Source organism: Xiphias gladius, chromosome 4 (assembly GCF_016859285.1).
Source record: "Xiphias gladius isolate SHS-SW01 ecotype Sanya breed wild chromosome 4, ASM1685928v1, whole genome shotgun sequence".
Classification (NCBI taxonomy): domain Eukaryota; kingdom Metazoa; phylum Chordata; class Actinopteri; order Istiophoriformes; family Xiphiidae; genus Xiphias; species Xiphias gladius.
The window spans coordinates 22,777,857-22,797,599 of NC_053403.1; the positions used below are offsets into that span (position 1 = coordinate 22,777,857).

Sequence of the window (19,743 nt, forward strand, 5' to 3'; positions counted from 1 at the left end):
TTATTCCGTTGGTGAAAGTGGTACTGCGGCATACACCGTAAGAGTTATATTGAAATTTTCAGGGAGGGTTTCAGAAATTTTCAGGGGGGGGTATAGAATAGTGCACACATGTCAGACACCAAAAATGTCCACTAGCAGGTGGCGCTATGATTAAGGTGAGAGAGTTTTGGACAGTAACTCCCACATAGTATGTTGCACATTTACGTGCACACATTCCCTGAATTTAGATGAATGTCATGATATAGGCCATGCCCATTTCCGCCTTTAATTTTTTTTCACAAAGTTGCAAAATATGCAACACAGGTTGTGATTCCGATCTGCATGAATTTTCACATAGAATCTATGGATGATAAAAAGTTATGAAAATAATTTCGATAATCCAAAAAATGCATAAGTTATAAAGGAACAACTTCCTATAGAATGCAGTCAAAACAGGAAATGTTGCATATCCTGGCAACAATCAATCTTATTAACACTAAACTCAGATCAGCAGTTTTCCATGTTACACTGAGGCTCTGTGCAAAATTTGGCGCCAATTGGTCAGTAGGTGGTGCTTTTGTTGCAAAATCATGGAATATGCTAAAATTGTTTTTCAAAACTCCTCCCAGGTTGTGAGACCAATCTGCATGAAACCTTGCACGTGGAATTTATGGACTCTCATGATAAATGTAACTAAAAGAATTTTGATAATCCAAAAAATGCGAAAATTTATCAAGGAACAACTTGCTATAGGTTGTGGTCAAAACAGGAAGTGTTGCATATCTTGGCAACCAACATTCCAAATCACACGAAACTTGGCACAGTAAGTTCCCATGGTCCACTTAGGCTCTTTGCAAAATGGAACCCATTGGGGTCTCGTTTTTGTTGCAAAATCATTTAATATGCTTAAATTCTTTTTCCAAACTACTGTAAGTGCGATCTGCATGAAAATTTGTACGTATCATTTACGTACTCTCATGATCACAAGTTAATAAAAGAGTTTTTATACTCCAAAAAATGCAACAGTTATAAAGGAAAAACTTGTACTCATACAAAGGAAGTTATATCATATTTTTACATATGTCTGTCTGAGTAACACAAAACTTGGTCCAGTAGTGTGCTGTACCACATTGAGGTTCTGTGCAAAATTTGGTGCATATTGGCCACTAGGTGGCGCTTTTACACAAAGTTCAAAAATATGCAAAACCAACTTTTTCAATCTCATGTTAGGTTTAAATCCAATCTAAATAAATTGTTACATGTGGCATCTAAGGACCCTCATGATTGTTGGATCACTTACCTAAAAAACTTGGGGCAAGTCTCGTAGGTTCACTTGACCCCTGGTCCAGGGATTATGCCTGGCTTGTTAAACCCTGCTTTCTGGAATACCCCTCAGAAACATTCCAACCTTGGTGGAATGTTTTCTAATATCTATGCTGCTCTCAATCTGAGACTTTCATTTTGCCTGTGGGTCTGTATTTCCGAGATGCATCGCCTCAATGGGCCGCCGGGTGCGAATTGCGCGGGGGGCTTGGACAAACTAGACCTGCCAGCAGGTCTAGTTTGTCTTATTATAAGTCTTATTATTAGTCTCACTATTGGTGTTATTATTATTATTATTATTATTATTATTATTATTATTATTATTATTACTATTACTATTATTATACATCTCTATGTTGAACTTGCGTTCAAGAATGTTGGGTCTCCATAAAATAATATTGCAAAGAGTTGGTCTAGACCTCCTCTATATGAAAAGTGCCCTTAGATAACTTCTGTTATGATTTGGAACTATATAAATAAAACCGATCTGACTTGACTTGCCACACCATCACTGATATATCTGTTATTATCCAATATCAGCAGAAAATATCGGTCAACCGATGTCTCGGTTGTGCCCTACGAAAAAAAAACCAACATGTATTCAGATGACAAAATTCCATTGAGCTCAGCTCCCAAATGGCTTTAAATGTACTTTGATATCATACTCATCACACTTTGACAACCAATCCTCTCTGCTGTGTCGGTCTGGGTTATGAGTATAAACACAAACCATTAATACTCAATTGCTTTGTAGCCAAAAATTTTTATCCTCAGTAGCACAATAACATTGGTGACTGTCATATTCACAATGTAATGAGTTTCCCTCTAATAATGCAGTAAGAGGGAGAAAACAGTGATGATTGCAGCAGCACAGCTAAGCTTTTCACTGTTGCTGTGTGTACTGCAATGTCAGTGAATGGAACAAAAGGGTGTCACATATAAGGATATGACCTCAGAAGAAGAAGCACAGAACAGCATTCTTCTGCCTGGACAGGGGGGGGGGGGCATGATGAAACTAACAATTTTTATTCTAGCGTCATTTACACATATCTTTATATTTAGAAACAAGAACCAATACCTGGTTGTTGTATACCTAATATACAATATTATATACAGCAGTTTGAAGAATGTTAGGTGCAGTTTTTTAACTGAAACAAAGAAGCACATGCATGTTTTAAGTAAATTAGAGGTTAAAAGATGCAATCCATCTACTGTATTTTATTTTTCTTATGCCACTCTTATTATGTGCAGATTCATTCATTTTTAATGAGCCGAGGGAACAAGTGAAAAGATTTTGATGCTGATTCAGAATTTTTAAAGATATTTCTGATGACTTTAGCTGTTTTCTAATATGTTATTGTGTTGTTTAAAATAAATCTGAAACATTTATTTCTTGTAATTTCAATACCATTATATTATTTATAATATTTTGAAGGAGCTCTGGATCCAGATGCAGATTAAACATTTTTTTACGTTATGGTGGCCAACTAGTTTCAAGTGATTTTCTGCTATTTTATAGCTTTTTAATAGTTATGCTTTTTAATAATTAATAATTATTATTTAAAGAAAGTAACATTATCGTTCATGTAGACCGAGTTTGCTCAGTTGTGACTGAATTGTAGATGTTTAAATTTCCATTTTTTTCTGAGCAATCAAGGACTACTCATCCATAACGACTTAAATGTTGAGTTTTAAAGCTCAATCTTGACCTTGGAAACTACGCATCTGCTGATGAAGATAATGTGATATGATCGAAAGCACCAGAACAACTGCTAAAAGGATCTTAAGGTGAGATGGTCTTGGCAACTAAAAGTGCTGTCTGTAGAGATGAAATTGCAACTTGATTGTTAACTACTCCTCTAGGAAAAAGCTAAAAACAAGCATTAGGTCACAAATAACACTGTAATAAATGAAAAAGCTCAGACTGACAGTAAATACAGAGACTGTAGTAAACTGTATGTGATTAAGTTTAATGTGGACAGACTGAGCTGGTTTTGCAACAGTGGCTGTTGTCTGGTCAGTGGGAGCGTCCACTTTATGTGTGACTCAGCAGCTGCAGAAAGAAAACTGCTAGACAAGAGGAGGACTTTAAATTCGAACTACTACTACCGTGCTTCAGTGTTCCCTGGGAGGACCTAGAGGAGAGTTTCTAACACCAGAGGAGGCCTAACCCGAGAGTCACACTGTTTACACCGCACTACTGCTCTAATCTGATATGGTATGCATATTGTTTCTATAGTGGCAGCAGGGGGGTGAGCTCTGGGTTTACACTCTGTGTAAACCCAGTGTTTACTATGAATAGCTTCAGCAACCCTAAGGAAATCCAAATTGACTAAATGGAGGAGCTAATCTATATATATACTGTGATAATGGCACTGCTACTGTTACCAAGGTGAATATCTAAAAACAGCAAAAGCATTTGATGTGGCTCTTTGGCCACTACTTTCCCGTTGGGCTCAGGGGGAAGAAAAACTGTTGCACACGTCATTCACATTATGTGACGCTTGGAAAAATAAAAGAAAGACCACAAATAAGTCAGTGGAACTCAAAAACAACATTCAACAGCTTCATCAAGGGACTTGTCTAAATATGGAGGCATGTGTTTCACACAGAACTGGATGTATGTTCAGGAGCATGCTCAGAAACAACTGTAACACATGCGAAAGTGTCATAGTTATTTTTATCAAGATAGGTGTCCCAGCGGCAATTTCATAACTGAACTGTCCAACTGACAATAGAGAAATGGACATGTATGGAAAACAATTAAGGACACATGAGTATAAATGATTTGAGTTCTGAAACTAATTCTGAGAATGGTACGACAACACTGAAATTAATTTATGAATCCAGAAAAAAATTGAGAGAACTTGAGAGAGATTAAAACCAAGTCAATTCTCAGAAAAAATATCTGAGATTTTACAGTTTTCACAATTTCTGAGATTTAAATATGACATCAAAGTTTAAAGTTTGACACTGAAGCTACTATTGTTTATTTTTCTCATAATTCAAATATTAATTATCAAATACTGAAGAAATTACTATTGTCATTCAATTTAATATGAGAATTTTCAACCTGTAGTAATATTCTGTGGAGAATTGTGATTAACGTCAAGATTCTCAGGATGTCACAAATCTCAATAAAAAATCTGGATTGAAACTTATATTCAATTATAAACTAACACAATCTGAAGAAGTTAGAATTCAGTGAATAAAAAGAGTTATGAGAAAAAAGACATCTTAGATTTAAGTCACTTCTCCAAATTCTGATTATCAAAATTGTAAGAAAAATTAAATCTTGAATCTTGAATCTTGAATTAATTCTTAAAATTCAGGAAGTCTGATATCAAAGTCAGACATTACCATTTTGACACTTAATTTCTTTCTTTTTATCAGAATTTTAAATTTATGTTTAAAAACTGGGGGAAGATTAGGGCTACATGAATAAAACTGTGTTTCTGAAATTAATACATTATGAGAAAAAAGTTATTATTTTTATTTCTGAATTCTGAGACTATTGTGAGAATTCTTAACATCAACATTTATTTCAGAATTCCCACAATCATGTCAGAAAACAAGAAATTCTGCATTCAAATTTGAATTTGATTATGAATTTAACTGAGTTAAGTTGGCATTCTGAGAAAAAATAAACCTTAGATTTAAGTCAGTTCTCACAATTCTGATAATATGTCTGATATTAAGATTATGACACTGACACATTTTTTTAAATGCTAAATTTATTGTCAGAATTCTGCAGAGGATCAAAGCTATGTAGAGAAGATTGACGTAAATTCAGAGATTAATTAATGACATAATTAATGTTGCCCTCGAGGAACAACATTTTGTTTCCATGTATGTTTCACATGCATATGTGAAAATCTGAATCTTACCTTTTGTAATTCTGGGATTAATCTTAACTATTTGATTAATCTTATTATTAATGAATAGTTTTTAATAATTTGGCTGTCTACTGTGGAAATGTTCCATATTCAACAACTGATTACTCATATTAAATGTTCATGTTCTAAAATTCACTGCCTAAAATGTACACATAAAATTCCAACAAATTGGTTCATAGTAAACAGCAAATTGCTGAGTGTCTTTAAAGTTCTCTATGGAGTTGAGCTCTTTTTGTCTAAGGAGTTAAGTGTGTCAAAACAGCAGTAATGCCAGGTTTATCTGTGTGCACCTCCCACTCACTGAATATAAGGAAACCAAATGTAGCAGCAGCACCTCTACACCGAACCCTCTCCAGCTCAGAGGATGCAAGTTTAAACAGACCTCAGCAGTGCTCTCCAGTTCCTTGCCAGCAGTAGTAGCAGTAATCCAATACAAACAGGTCATTACACTGTGCTAAATGTTTTCTCTTTATTCACTGAACGCCACTTTACAAACAGCTCATTCTTCTAAAGTGCTCAAATAACTGCTGAACCTCCTGCCTTCCCTCTTCCATTCTTGCAGTGTTTTAATTCCAAAGCTATTAGGACCATATGTGCATCATTTCATTAGCTCAATATGTTTTGCACAGTTGTTAACTTATGGATGACTGCAGGAGGGGTTACTAAAGTATTAACTCAGAGTTCAGAAGGGTAAGCTCGCTGCTTGAGGCAGTAGGACAAGTCTGTGAGATCATCAAAAAGGTTTGACGCAACTATCAGGATGATTTACGTGTCTTGATCATTTCTTACAGGACACGCACACACCAAAAAAATTCAAATCAAAACAGAACAATTAGAAAACTGCCTGCGGTGTTTTAGATTTGATAGCTTCTTGGCCACAGTCTGTGTTGAGCAGCAAACACACGGAGAGGCACTGACTCTGACTCCCTAACCACAGACTGAGGGGAGCTGGGTCTGGCAGGATAATGCAATTTGATTTCACATAGCAAGTGAACACACAAGTCCACATCACTGCCGTGATCAACAGGAGAAGCAGAATGAGCAGTCACAGCATGAAGAAGGAGGGAGATCGGGTGGGGAGGGTGGGGGGATGGTGTAGCCCTCGGTGTAAAGTGCAGGATCTTAGATTTCTCCCAGCAGTGCTGTTCCATGTACGCCTCACACTGGCAGCAGCCCAGTCAAACATGCCTTTGTGCTGACGTGGGAGAGCTATAGGAACATGTTTTTTTCTTTTTCCTAGCGAAGGAAGATCTGCTTTTCTGCTAAAAACAATGCAGTTACGTGGCTGCTGGGATTGTCTTCAGGAGAAATCCATCTCTGATGGCAGCAAAAGATCACTCCATCACATCCTACTCGATCTGCAATTTAATAAATCATTAACCCAAAAGTGCTTTGTTACTTTTGAACACAAGCAGCTTCTTTTGTCATCAGCATTTTAATTAGCTTGATAGGAACTTCAATACTATAAAGCTTGATGACTATGGGCTCAGTGGAAACCTGGAGGACCTAACCCTGAACATGACAGAATTTCAGAATAGAAAGCCTGATGGGTGGATCAGCAGGATGTTATGAAGGATCCTGTTGCTGCGTGAGATTTCAGCTGTGGCTGGAAACCCTGAGGGTCTCATTATGTCGAGATCCCCAGAACTTCCTCGCTCAGGCTGAGAGGTGTTCCCAAGCTCAACCTAGGAGATGATGGCCATGTTATAGGATTAAAAAAAATTGTTTTTCTAACATTATTACTCATCTGTTTTATAGGACTTCAGTGGGGTCTTGCTTAAGTCATTTTGATTCACTTCCAGTTGTGAAAGTATGTTGGGGTGGGAGAAAATAGAGGAAGAGAAAGCTTAAAAATGTTTCAAAATGTTTTGTACAAAGTTCTTACAATTACAGATTCTTGATGTTTTAACCAAAGGGTTTTTTAGGGAGCTGAACACCGCAAATAGGGTTGTAGCTCCCATTTTGGATACTGAGGTCATGAGCCCTTGGTATTTTTTCTGGCAATTTGGGGGTTTTATCAACTGTACAATTAAAAAACTACCATGGTGAGTACTTTAAAGGCTGAATTCAGTATTTTTAAACTTAATATATACCTAAATTTGCAATAAAATAATTAATGATTTTCCCGCCAATAGTATGTTCCTAGTAGTGTGAAGAAGGCTTTAACAGCACTTTGACCCCCATATCATCACATTTTCAGGAAATATAATATTGAATAGCTTAATGGACAAATATAAAAAATACAACTAGTTAGGAAGTTTTAGAGACTTGTTTGGTCCTCCGAAAGACGTAGTTGTTGGTCATGTCAAAATACTCATTTTCTAAATGCATGACTATTTGAGTATTATGATATACTGTTGAGAATTAGCTATCAATTTCAAATAGTTGCCATTTAATCCCGCTCTTTATTAATACTGATAGACAAAGGAAAATAATGCATTTTGATCCAGAGAAATAAATATAATTTGATGTTACAGATGACAGTGTGATGTAAGCAGGAGAAATAATGCTCCTGCAGATTGGATAAAGTGGCGTTTAAGCTTGACTACTAAGTCACTGTGGGGTTTACAGTTTTGGACACCCCCGCCCCCCTGCTCCCCACTCACAATAAGCAGGGGATTGCCATGCATGGAAAAAGAAGGGCAGTGTGGGCTACTGTACAGAACAAAAGGCTCAGTGCACAAAACTGCGCATGAGTGCTGCCGCTGTACACGTGTTGTGAAAGCAGAGCGATGTCAGTGAACGAACTGTTTTAATTTCAGCTCCTTTCAAGATGACAATGAGTAGGAATTATCTCTTCATCAGGGACTCCGGATCACCCACAGCACTAATGCATTGAATTCTATTTTCAACGTCATAATTTGAAAGAAATAATAGCAGAAATGCTCAGTGGCATCACCGCGTTGCATCAACACTAACAAAGGGGTTGTGATGCCGTGAATGCCACTGCTCCTCAAAATGCTGTATCACCGCATTAATGACAACATCACTCCACTCCCTTATGGTTTCAGGCCGAATCAAGCACTTAGGGATCAAACAATAGCGTCCCGAAATAAACAGAATTATTCTGCCTTCTTTATTCTGCTCAGAAATTGCACTGCTTGCCTGGACACTGTGGACCTATGCTTCTTTTTATTCCATGACAGAGTGAAAAACATACGAGCCACGTTTAATAGGCCTCTCTAAAATGTTAACAGTTCGCGTGCATAACAAGTGACATCAAACTGGGTTGTTAATTGATTTTAAAGAAAAAAATATCGATTAACGGTGTTTTCCACACATCCCTTTATTTATTTTTTATATCGACATGTAAGACCTATCGCCGACTTTCATCGTAGCATAATTCACCCCTACATCACAGACTCCTACATAATAAAAGTGACAGGGACTGACTAAGCCCAGACTAGAGCATCCATTCACATGACAATACAAAACCGCACGTAAAAGGCACTGCTTTTTTAATACCCTCACCAATTGTGGCGGATTAAGAAACGCCAATGTGTCCCTTTTATTTACGGTGATGGGAGTCGGGCTCGCTCCTGATCGTTTTTAACATAAGGGGATAGACTAATGACGATGAAAACACGGGTTCTTAAACTGCACCGTCGAGAGATGGAGATGATTCCATTGGCTGTCTGAGCAAATAAGGCTCGCCCTTACACAGCAAATATTTTGATAATGTTTTTTTAAGGCAGATGAATTGGGAGGTGTAATGAGCAATAATTTCAAATGACCGAGCCCAATAAAAATTGCACTGTAAAATAATAATGATATTTATTATTATTATTATTATTATTGTTATTTTTATTATTATTATTATTATTATTAATGTTGTTGTTGTTGTTATTATGAGTTTTCTATTCAGCTACAAATGAATTTGATTTATGTACACGTAGTGACTCAGGGAGGTGTTTAATGAAGTTACAAGTTAAAGCTTCTTTTTTGGTGGAGCATTTTCCCTCACAGAAGCAGCAGCATGCCGGACCCTCTTCTGGAATCACCAACGCCTCTACTTTCCAAAAAACAGAAAAGGGAGCGCAAACGGCGTATTGACTCAAAGCATAACAGGATGTGGTACAGAGTTGTGTTTCACTCTTGAACCCGCGTTCACACCCCAGCACTTTACATCCTTCAATATTCGCACCACCGCCAAGCTTTCAAGATTCATGCATGCGGTTTTACTGTTTTTGCTACAAGTGACTTTTTCCATTGAGGACTCTGCTGGCTGTAGCCCACCGCCGCGCTACTTAAGACAAGTTTGAACTCGGTTATGAGAGCATCAACAATGGACTGAGACGGACAAACGGCGAATTCACAGAAATAACACAACGAGATGTCAGTCTGAGAGGGAGAAAAGACGTCAAGAAACGTGCATGCCAGCTCACCTTTTACTTTCTATTCTGCTCGTATTCCAGCCCTTTTGTCCTTTTCCAACGTAAGTTCTTTCACATGATGGCTCGCTTTGTCGTTTCCTTAAAGCCTCCCGGCTGCAGATGGGTCACTTCTTCTCCCGTCGGTGCAAATCGGCTAGTTCTCACTTAGCCTACCAAAAACACAACGTCTACGATTCTACGGTCTGTTGTGTACGTGTGCGTGCGCGCGCGTGCTTATGCGTGCGTGGTGATCCAGCGCGGCTTGCAGCTCCGTCTAAGCTGTTTGTTACACTCGACTAGGACGCCTACTCTCAGTCGCTACATTGTTGACATTCGGCCGCTGACGTCACTCTATCCCCTCATTCACAACATCGTTAGCGCTGTGCGGCTTTGCGTGGTTGCCGGCGGCAAGCGCGCGCGTACTCCCTCTAATGTGCGCAGTGGAGCTTGGAGAATCGCACTACTGGCTGCTAGCTGAAATCCCTCCCCTCGCGCTCGCTATTTTTCGGAGGCCTAGCCCCTCTATTCCCTCCTCCTGCCTTGGTGCACACAGCGGGCAAATGACGGTGAGAGATGACTCAAGGCATTTTTCACAAACTGCAAACGTGAATACAGTTTAGTCCAGTGTTTACTCGTTGTTTGAGTGAAACCACCTGAAAACTGTAGGGCGGGGAAGGCATTTCATTTCCGTCGAAAACAGGTTAGGCTATATGAGGTATTTTTGAAACTAGTTACTGAAAAAAAAAAAAAAATCAGGCGGACCAATGGCATCAAAATAAAATTTCCCAACTCAAAAAGAAAACGCTTGAAAGAAGTTGAGTTGAATTTGACCTGCTTCTTGGAATCAAACTTTTTTGCACCTGTTCTAAGAAAAACTTTACTTTAAGACATAAAATATTCGTTTTCTATTTATGTTTTAAATGCATAGATTTTGTGTGCAGGTTGATCTGAATAGCTAGACTCAAAACTACCCAGTCAAACACAACATTTATCCTTTTAATATAGAACATTTTATATTCAAAACAGATGATAGAGTGTGCACATCCCGAAAAACTTTTTCAGGCACTGGATAAAAAAACTCAAACTACCCCCGTAGGCCTAATCCACAGTAATTTACTGTGTTTGTGCACAATTACAATATACTATTTTATGTCACTTTCATGTCACTACTGTAGAAAATCAAAGGAAAAAACTATGTACTGTCAAAAATCACAGTGAACAATTATGTACTGTAGAAAATCAAAGTGAACAGTTATGTACTGTAGAAAATCACAGTAAACGATAATGTCCAGTAGAAGATTACAGTAACCAACCATGACCTGCAGCAAATCACAGTAACCAATTATCCACTGTAGCAAATCACAGTAACCAACAATGTACTGTAGAAAATCATAGTAACCAGTACTGTGGAAATTCACAATAACCAATTATGTACCATAGGAAATGAATTGCTGTAAAAATTACACCATGATTTTACAGTACACTGGCTGTTCCACATTATACAGTAAATTGCTGTGAGCAGAAATGCATTCCGGGGTCACTCGCCAGTTCATTGAACAATTGAATTATGTATGTATTTTAAGATAAGAAGTCTTATCATAAGATAAGAGGTACTATTATACATCCATCCGCTGGACACAACTACAGCTCATCTACAGCGCACTACTGTAAATTTCAAGTTTACAGATGTGTTGTGGGAGCTTTACTGATCGGAATTCTCCTGATCCTGAACTTTGGAAGGTTATTTACAATTAGTTATTTACATCATGAAATTTGTATAAAAAAAGAATGTTAACACCCTCTAATCAGAGGTGGGTGGTCCACCTCCTTAGGTCCACCTAACTCCTGGAGTTAGGCTAAGAATTGGGGGTGGAGTTACACGCGTCACACTTGCGCTAGCAAGGTTAGCTTGTCTGTTGCTTATGCTAACCTACCTAGCTTCATCTGTAAAAGCTGTAGGCCCCATTATATAATATTACTTAACAAGCAGACATTTATGTGTGTCGTTTATTTTTGTGCATACCAGTAACTGGCATGTGTAAGAAGTATAAGGTTAGGTTTTTGGAATGCTTCCGTATATTTTATCAACCTATTGTGCATGTAAGTGTAGTCAAAATAATTACTTTATTTGACTGTACATATGATTTTATTAGAATTATCTCTAAATTTAATGTGTTTTTGCAATATTGAGTGGGGCATAAGCTGAAAACACCTCTGTTTTCTAAATAATCTTTGACAAATTATGTAAAAATAGTTAAAAACATGTTATTAGTCTGCAGTAGACCAGTAGAACATTTTTTTTAATGAAAAATACTGGTTACACCAATTGACACAAACGAGTTACGCCTGACCATTTTGTTTCTACAGTCAAAGGCCATTGTTTGTTAAAGAAACTGACTCAAAAAATCAAGCATGACAGTCAACAAGGTCAACTGAGCTTGGTGTTTTATTTAATTTCAATGTAGAAAAAACATCTTACATCAGGAATCATCAGGGTTAACTCAGCAGGATCAGCATTAACTCATACTCTGTGATTTTTCGATGCTTGGAAGTGGCATCTGTTGGGGGGTAAAGATGCTATATTACATTGTATCAATTATGAAACAGCAGAAATTAATTTAATTGTATTGTTTATAGATGTAAATTTTAATCTTTGAGTAACATCGCTCCTTACTTCATTACTAGAGTTTTAGGTCTTTAAAAGCACTGTTCACCCACTTCATTCTGCTACATTAAGAAATTACGTACATATAGTACATTATATATTGCTCAAAATGTAAGTGAATAGAGCGCTGCAGGGATGACGTATGGGATTTTGCTATTGGCTTTTGGATTATTGCAGAAAGCTATGCGACAAATAATTCATGTTCATTTAAAATTCATGTGATGACCTCTTCAGCAAAAGCCTTTCGCTTTAGAAAGTTAGTAATAGTTTAGAGCACGAACGAGGCTGTAAAGACGGATTGTTGAGTAGATCACTTTTCGTTGACATTTAATGTCAACCTCTGTAGTCTCATTTAGCCACTTTTTAGCAACCGCCTTTTTTAAGACCCGTAAAAGCTTAAAAAATCACTAGTGGGGTATCTACTGACGTATTTCATGTCATAGAATAAAGGGTGAAAATGTTTTGAGCTCATTTTATCCAAAAAACTTATTTCAGGTGTCTAACCAAAAACCCTTTAAAAAACCTATTGATTTCGGGACGGGGAACCTGAATTGCAAAAAGGCAAACTTATTTCCGGGTTTTAAGACTAATCCTTGCAGCACTATATGGAATACAAATACACATTAAAGCTAAGCATCAAAAAAACACCAAGGTCGTGCAACATAATGATTTTTTTCCTTGCCTTACAGAGCTTTGATAATAAAGTTATGGATAAATCACCACTTTTTCAATGAACACTTAAAAATAGTTCCACATAGTAAGTACATCTTTAATCAGCATCATAAACTACTTACATTTGACAAAATTGGCCTTTAACAGAAAGGCTTGTAATAGGAGTCCTGTCAACCATTTGTCACCATTTGACATTTCTATTTAAAATCAGATTTGACAGGCATTATCATGGACACAGCAAATGATCTTGGTGTGAACATTTCAAACATAACTTTTAAAGTAAATGCACATTTTTATAATTATGATGAACTGTCACTGTTTTCCTGCGGTATGCCATTTGAAGTAAACCTAAACATACCTGACCATACCCTAAAAATGTCAAAATGATCTCATATTTAAAGAGAGTTATTAACCTTGGCATGCAGTGGTTCGGGTTATCAGGGGTCCTTGTCTGTAATATCATTTCCTTTCACATGGTCGTCTTGCACAATATCAACAAAAGGGCTCCTTGAATGGTGGTTACACTCCCTTGACAGCTAAGGAAGTTGACTTGACTGACATGATTCCCCAAATGAATTATAATATTCAGAACATTTGTGTTCCATTACTTTTATTTACTATTGAATAGTCCAAATGGAAGATTATGATAAACTAGTTGATAGGGTGTTTTACTGAGAATTCCACCTTTAGTTTAATTTAAGTGGAATTATTTGACATTGACATTTTTGCCATCATCCCCCATATATCTCTCAAAATTGATTACAACCAGAAATTTTAGACTAGGTCCTTAACAAAAGAATCTATGCAAGTTATTTGTAGACACTCTCTCCACATTTAGAAGAAGAATAGGCTTAAACCTTTCCTTTTGGATAAGGCTTATAGTTAGGACTGATTCAGGCGTGCCTTGAACCACCCCCTAGTTATTCTGCTATAGGCCTAGACTGCCGGCTGACTTCCCATGATGCACCGAGCTCCTCTATCCTCCTCTTCCTCTCCATCTGCAAGCATTCATATGGCATCAGTGCTTGTTACTAACTGGACTTCTTTTCTCTCCCATAGTTTTGTGCTTTCTCGTCTCTCTCCTCTCTCTCGCTTGCTAAAGGTATTTCTGCCCCTGCTGCTAGAGAGTCTGGATCTGTGACTGTAAAGCACCTACTGCCCTCATGATCCTGCTCAACACCCACTGCTTCAAATATTATGATTATCAACTATTATTGAATTTAATTTTATTAGTATTATTATTCACCCTATTCATATAATTATTAGTTTTATTATTAGTCTCATTATTGTTACACATCTAATGTTATATGTCTACTGTGCTATGCCCCCCCTTTTCTCTCTCAACCGAGGTAGGTGGGGCAGATGGCCGCCCACCATGAGCTGGGTTTTGTTCACGGTTTTTTTACCTGTTAAAAGGGAGTTTTTCCTCGTCACTGTCGCCAAGTGCTTGCTCATTGGGGATTGTTGGGTCTCTGTAAATATAACTATAAAGAGTATGGTCTAGACCTGCGCTACATGAAAAGTGCCCTGAGATAACCTCTGTTATGATTTGGCGCTATATAAATAAAATTGAATTGAATTGAATTAAATTATCAAATTTGAACCATTTTAAATTTAACTAAACCACATGGACCCAAAAAAATAGCACCACATCATTGTGTGGCCTTCTTTCTGTGTGTCTTAATTGGTCCTTCGCAATTAAGTCAGCTATTACCTCTTTATTTAGATTTACTGCAAACCTTCTTGCATTATTGGAGAATATTAATAGCATAGTATTTACATATCTGTGATGATTGGGAAAATCAAAGCAATGTCTGTCTCTAGATAGCATTATTCTTTTCTGAGCATGGGAATTAAAGATAGCTACTATGCATAAACACAAGGTTCAAGATGATCCCTTGTAAATTTTGCCCACATAAATCTAATATTGTTTTGGCATTTGTCAGGCTTGACCAGGCTACGTAAGAATGCAACCTCACAAATGAAGTTGTCAGAAAAATTCTGTGCACCTAAGAAGAAAAAGAAGAAGTTGATTCGTGATTCAATTCCTCCTGGCAAATTTCCGAGAGGATCAGGATGGACTTCTGATCCTTGCAGATGTGAGTTAATCTCTGAAATCCAAAAATACTCTAACTACATTGCATTCGGACAGTATTCAGACCCCTTCACTTGTTTTGAAGCTTCGAATTGGTTGGCCTTCTGGAAGTTTCTCCCATCTCCACACAGGATCTCTGGAACTGAGCCAGAGTGACCATCGGGTTCTTTGTCACCTCTGTTACCATTGCCCTTCTCCCCCGATTGATTAGTTTGGCTGGGTGGCCAGCTGTCGTCCTGGTTGTTCCACACTTCTTCCATTTAAGAATTATGGAGGCTACTGTGCTCTTGGGAACCTTCAATTCAGCATAAAATTTTTTGTAGCCTTTCCCAGATCTGTGCCTTGACATAAGGCAGGCTGTTCCTTCAACCTCATGGCTTGGTTTTTGCTCTGATATGCATTGTCAGCTGTGAGACTTTGCATAGACAGTTGTGTGCCTTTCCAAATCATGTCCAATCAATTGAAATTACCACAGATAGACTCCAATCAAGGTGTAGAAACATTTATCTATCTATCTATCTCTCTGTTTCCGGTTGCGAGCGTGAGTGAGGGTGGACGTGCGAGTGGCGGGAGTTGTGAATTGTATTGTGTGTGTTTCTGGATTATCTCTGCACCTTTTCCTCTGTACATGATCAGGTAAGCTTAATTTTTCTAAATTGGTTCATTGATTTGTTTGCCGATCGACCGGTGGACTTGTCAGGGGGTCTCCGGGAGTGATGGCGTCCTCCGAGACGCCACCTCCGTCTATCCGGCAGGGAGTGCGGATAGTCCCGCCGGATAGCACCGTGACCGTAGAGGAAGTTCTGCTGGCCGCCGGTGAACAGGTGGGACACGATTAGCTGTGTTTTGCCTCCAGAATGAACCGAGCGGTGGTTGTGTTCCTGAAGGACGAGCCTCAGGTGCATCGTCTGATCGAGAGCGGTGTGTTTATCAGGGAGAATTTCGTACAGGTCTCCCCACTGTCGGTGCCCTCCACGCGGATCACCGTATCCGTTGTTCCGCCGTCATCCCCAATGAATCGCTGGAGACCGAACTCCGCAGGTTCGGTAAATTCGCCAGCGGATTTAAAACAGTGAGTCTGGGATGCAAGGACCCCAAACTGAGGCACGTCCAGTCTCTGAGGCGGCAGGTGTTCATGTTCCTGGACTCACCGATCCAGACACTGGAGGTGTCTTTCAGGGTGAAGCACGGCGACGGCCACTACCTAGTCTACGCCAGCTCAGGCCAGCTCAAATGTTTCGAATGTGGAGACGTTGGTCACAAACGATTTGCGTGTCCACATAGACAACAACTGGTGGAAGCGGCGTCGGGCGGGTCGGCCGGGGCCGAGGTGACGCCGGCGGGCAACCCCGCTCGGGCCCGGGAGGCGGGTGGGCCCGCAGCCGGGACTGAGGGGGTGGACCACGGTGCTGCAGATGCAGCAGCCGGTTCACGGCCAAACTGTAACAGCCAGCTGCAGGATTCTGAGACTGCAGAGAACTGCAGCTCTCGGTCTGCAAGGGCTGAGGCAAAGCAACAGTCAGAAGAAAAAGCTGAAGAAGCTGCTTCCACCAGTTTAATAGTTAAAGATAATACCGAAGGACAAAGTGTATTCAGTAGCCAGGTATCAGATGTAGGAGGAGACATGGAGTACGACTCTGAGTCGACGCTGTATCCATTGGTGAGACTCCTAACAGGAACACAAACCTCTACTCTCTAGAGGAAATAAATCAGTTCCTGGATGAAACATTTGGAAAATCTGTTAAAGTGACTGATTATTTCAGAGACACTGACAAGTTCATTAGATCTGTTGGCATATTAAAAAAACTGGTTGGGTTTGACATTTTGGATGAAAAGAAACGCTTCCGTCTAATAAAACATGTCACAAATTTGAGGAAAGAAGCAAAAAATAAAACTGTTAGAAAGACTAGAAGGTCGCTGACATGATCATGTACCACAAGGTGTTTCTTCCTCTTTACTGTTCCCTGCTTGTCTTACGTCTGATATTTTTCTCTGTCCCCTCAATGCGGAGCCTCAGAGTAGGGTCGCTAAGCATCAATGGTGGGAGAGACAAGCACAAAAGAGCTCTAATATCTGAGGTCTCTGCTCAAAAAAAGATTGATGTGCTGTTTTTACAAGAGACACACACAACTCAGACAGACGAAGTAGATTGGGGTTTATGGTGGGAGGGTACATATGCCCTTAGCCATGGCACCAACTCCAGTGCAGGAGTAGCCGTTTTGTTAAAACCAACCACAAATACAACGGTCCTGTCTACTACTGAAGTAGTGAAGGGACGACTGCTGATGGTCAAAGCAGAAATTGAGAAATCTGTGTTCTGCTTTGTCAACATATATGCCCCGAACCAGGGGGCTGAAAGAGTAGTCTTGTTCAACAAGCTACAAAACGAGCTAACGAAACACCATCACGACCAACTCATCATTGGTGGGGACTTCAACTGTACTGTCGACTTTACTGTGGACAGGGCAAGCGAGGAACCCCACCCCCAGTCATCCCAGAACCTAAACAGCATTATAACACAAATAGATCTGCTGGACGCGTGGAGGGTCAAACATCCACAGTCCAGACAGTACACATGGGTGAGGGTCAGAGACGGCACGGTCAGTGCAGCCCGACTGGACAGAATCTATATCTCCCAAAGTCTCAGCTCCAGACTGGTTGAGAGCACAATTAGTCCAGTTGGGTTCACTGACCATCACTCAGCATCACTCAGCATAGATCTGTATATTTCACCGGGTGAAAGGGTTAAATCTTACTGGAGTTTTAACAACAAACTCCTTCTAGACAGGACTTTCTGTCACTGCTTTGAGCAATTTTGGCAGCAGTGGAAAATTAAAAAAACTGACTTCAGTTCACTGAAATTGCAGTGGGAGGTCCAGAACACTGGCAATGTAGAACCTGTGCCGGTTCTGCAGGGACTGTTGAAGGCCCGCCTGAGAGTGGAACACGCTTATTATATAATGATGGATAACGTGCAGGACTTCAGGCACATTTGGGCTGTGGGAGGGGTCTTATGTTCTGTTGGGGGGGAGGGAGAGCTGATTGTTAATTTCTGAGAGAAAATGTTTTTTTGGCGACAGTTTGTTTTTTGCTTCTCTTTGTTTTGATATTTTTCTTTCTGGTCATTGGGTGATGATGTGGGTTTAATAAATGTTTTTTAAAAATCAAATCAAATCAAAAATCAATGTCTATCCATCTATCCATCTATTCCATCCATCCATCCATCCATCCATCCATCCATACATACATACCTGGGAGTCCATGGCTCATTGTACTAGGTAAGTAAGTATACACTGAGATCGTGTACGCACACTAGTGTGACAAGAACATAAGAAACCCTAGTACAACGTAATGCCTCTTAATGCTACTTTAACAGTGCACAGTGAATCCCAGTATTAAAATGATACAAATGTTCCATTTTGCAAGAGAGTTGATATAACCTATTTTTCAGACTGATTCCTGATCTTGTTGGAAGGATTACAAGGTTTTTTCCCTACCATTATAAGAGAGCCTCATCATGTTTTCACTGTGACTTAGCCAAATGAACAGAAAAAAAACTATACTTAGAGTTCTCTACCGCGTTTCACTCTCATTTATGGTCACGCAAGTTTCTCTGTCTCTGTGTCTGAGTTAAGCCGAGGACGGGGCTCAGTTTCTACACACGCACGCATGCGCGCGCGCAAGTGGACACACACACACACACACACACACACACACACACACACACACACACACAAACACTCACACAGACACCCCGTGACCTTGGTCACTTTTGGGGACATCACATAGACTTGCATTCATTTCCTGGAGATTTACCCAAACCCTTGCCATAACCACTACTTGCTTAACCCTTACCCTAAACTAACCTAACCCAAACCTTGACCACTGACTCAAAAATTAGCTTTTTCCTAATTGGAGACATGGCTTTTGCCCCCAGTTGGACAAGCCGTCCTCAATTAACTGGTCATTAGTCTGAAATTTTTCCCCAAATGTAACCTATGACAGACATTTACACATACACATACAGAAGTGGAGACAGTGAACCAGGTGAAGTGAAAGATAAAGTTTTACTTGAGCTGACAACAACTACATTCGTTACCGTAAGTTCAATAAAAGTGTTGCGAGTAAAAAGTCAGTAAGAGTAATTTGTCAAACCACCTGTTCAACAAGCATAAACATGAAGACAAGTGATAAACTCATCTGCTGTGGCTGCAGTCTCTCATCCACCACCAGAATATTTTACACAACCACTGCGCGCTATCTAGGCTAATAGTGAATTGAATTGAACATGCTAAAACCAAAACTGTCTGTATGAAGCCTAACTATTTATCTTAGTTTCTAATTTTGTTCCTCATTCATTCTAAACCTCTTACAGTGTTTTGATGTCAGAAATATAATTTATTTTAATGATGAAGAATTCACGGTGAACCGTACCAGGGAGGTACTGCACTACTGAGACCCAAAAATCTCTTAGGCGGGTATCAAGGTAAGAACAGAGCGGAAGTGGAGGGCAGCAGAGCCGTGATGTCCCTGAGACGCGGCTAAGGCACAGGATGCTGGTGGGCACAGTGTCTCATGGAAGGGCTGGCCTGGGCAGCAGCAATACACCAAGCTACAACACAATGCAGGGGAAGGACAGGAGGTCGCTGATCCAGTATGAGGTCCGAATATCAATTGAGAAAGAGTGAGCCAGCAGGATGATTGGAATTTGGCAGCAGGGAGCCTGAACAACAGGGGAGC

At 39.5% G+C, this 19,743-nt stretch overlaps 1 protein-coding gene across 1 annotated transcript in view; it reads right to left on the reverse strand.

Annotated features, from left to right (window-relative positions):
* Positions 1-9,915, reverse strand: part of bach2b (BTB and CNC homology 1, basic leucine zipper transcription factor 2b) — a 109,212-nt gene extending 99,297 nt beyond the window's left edge. The window contains exon 1 of the mRNA XM_040124782.1: positions 9,584-9,915. The gene's annotated coding sequence lies outside the window, so the exon portion shown is untranslated. The remainder of the gene's footprint in view (positions 1-9,583) is intronic.
* Between the last annotated feature and the right edge of the window lie 9,828 nt (positions 9,916-19,743).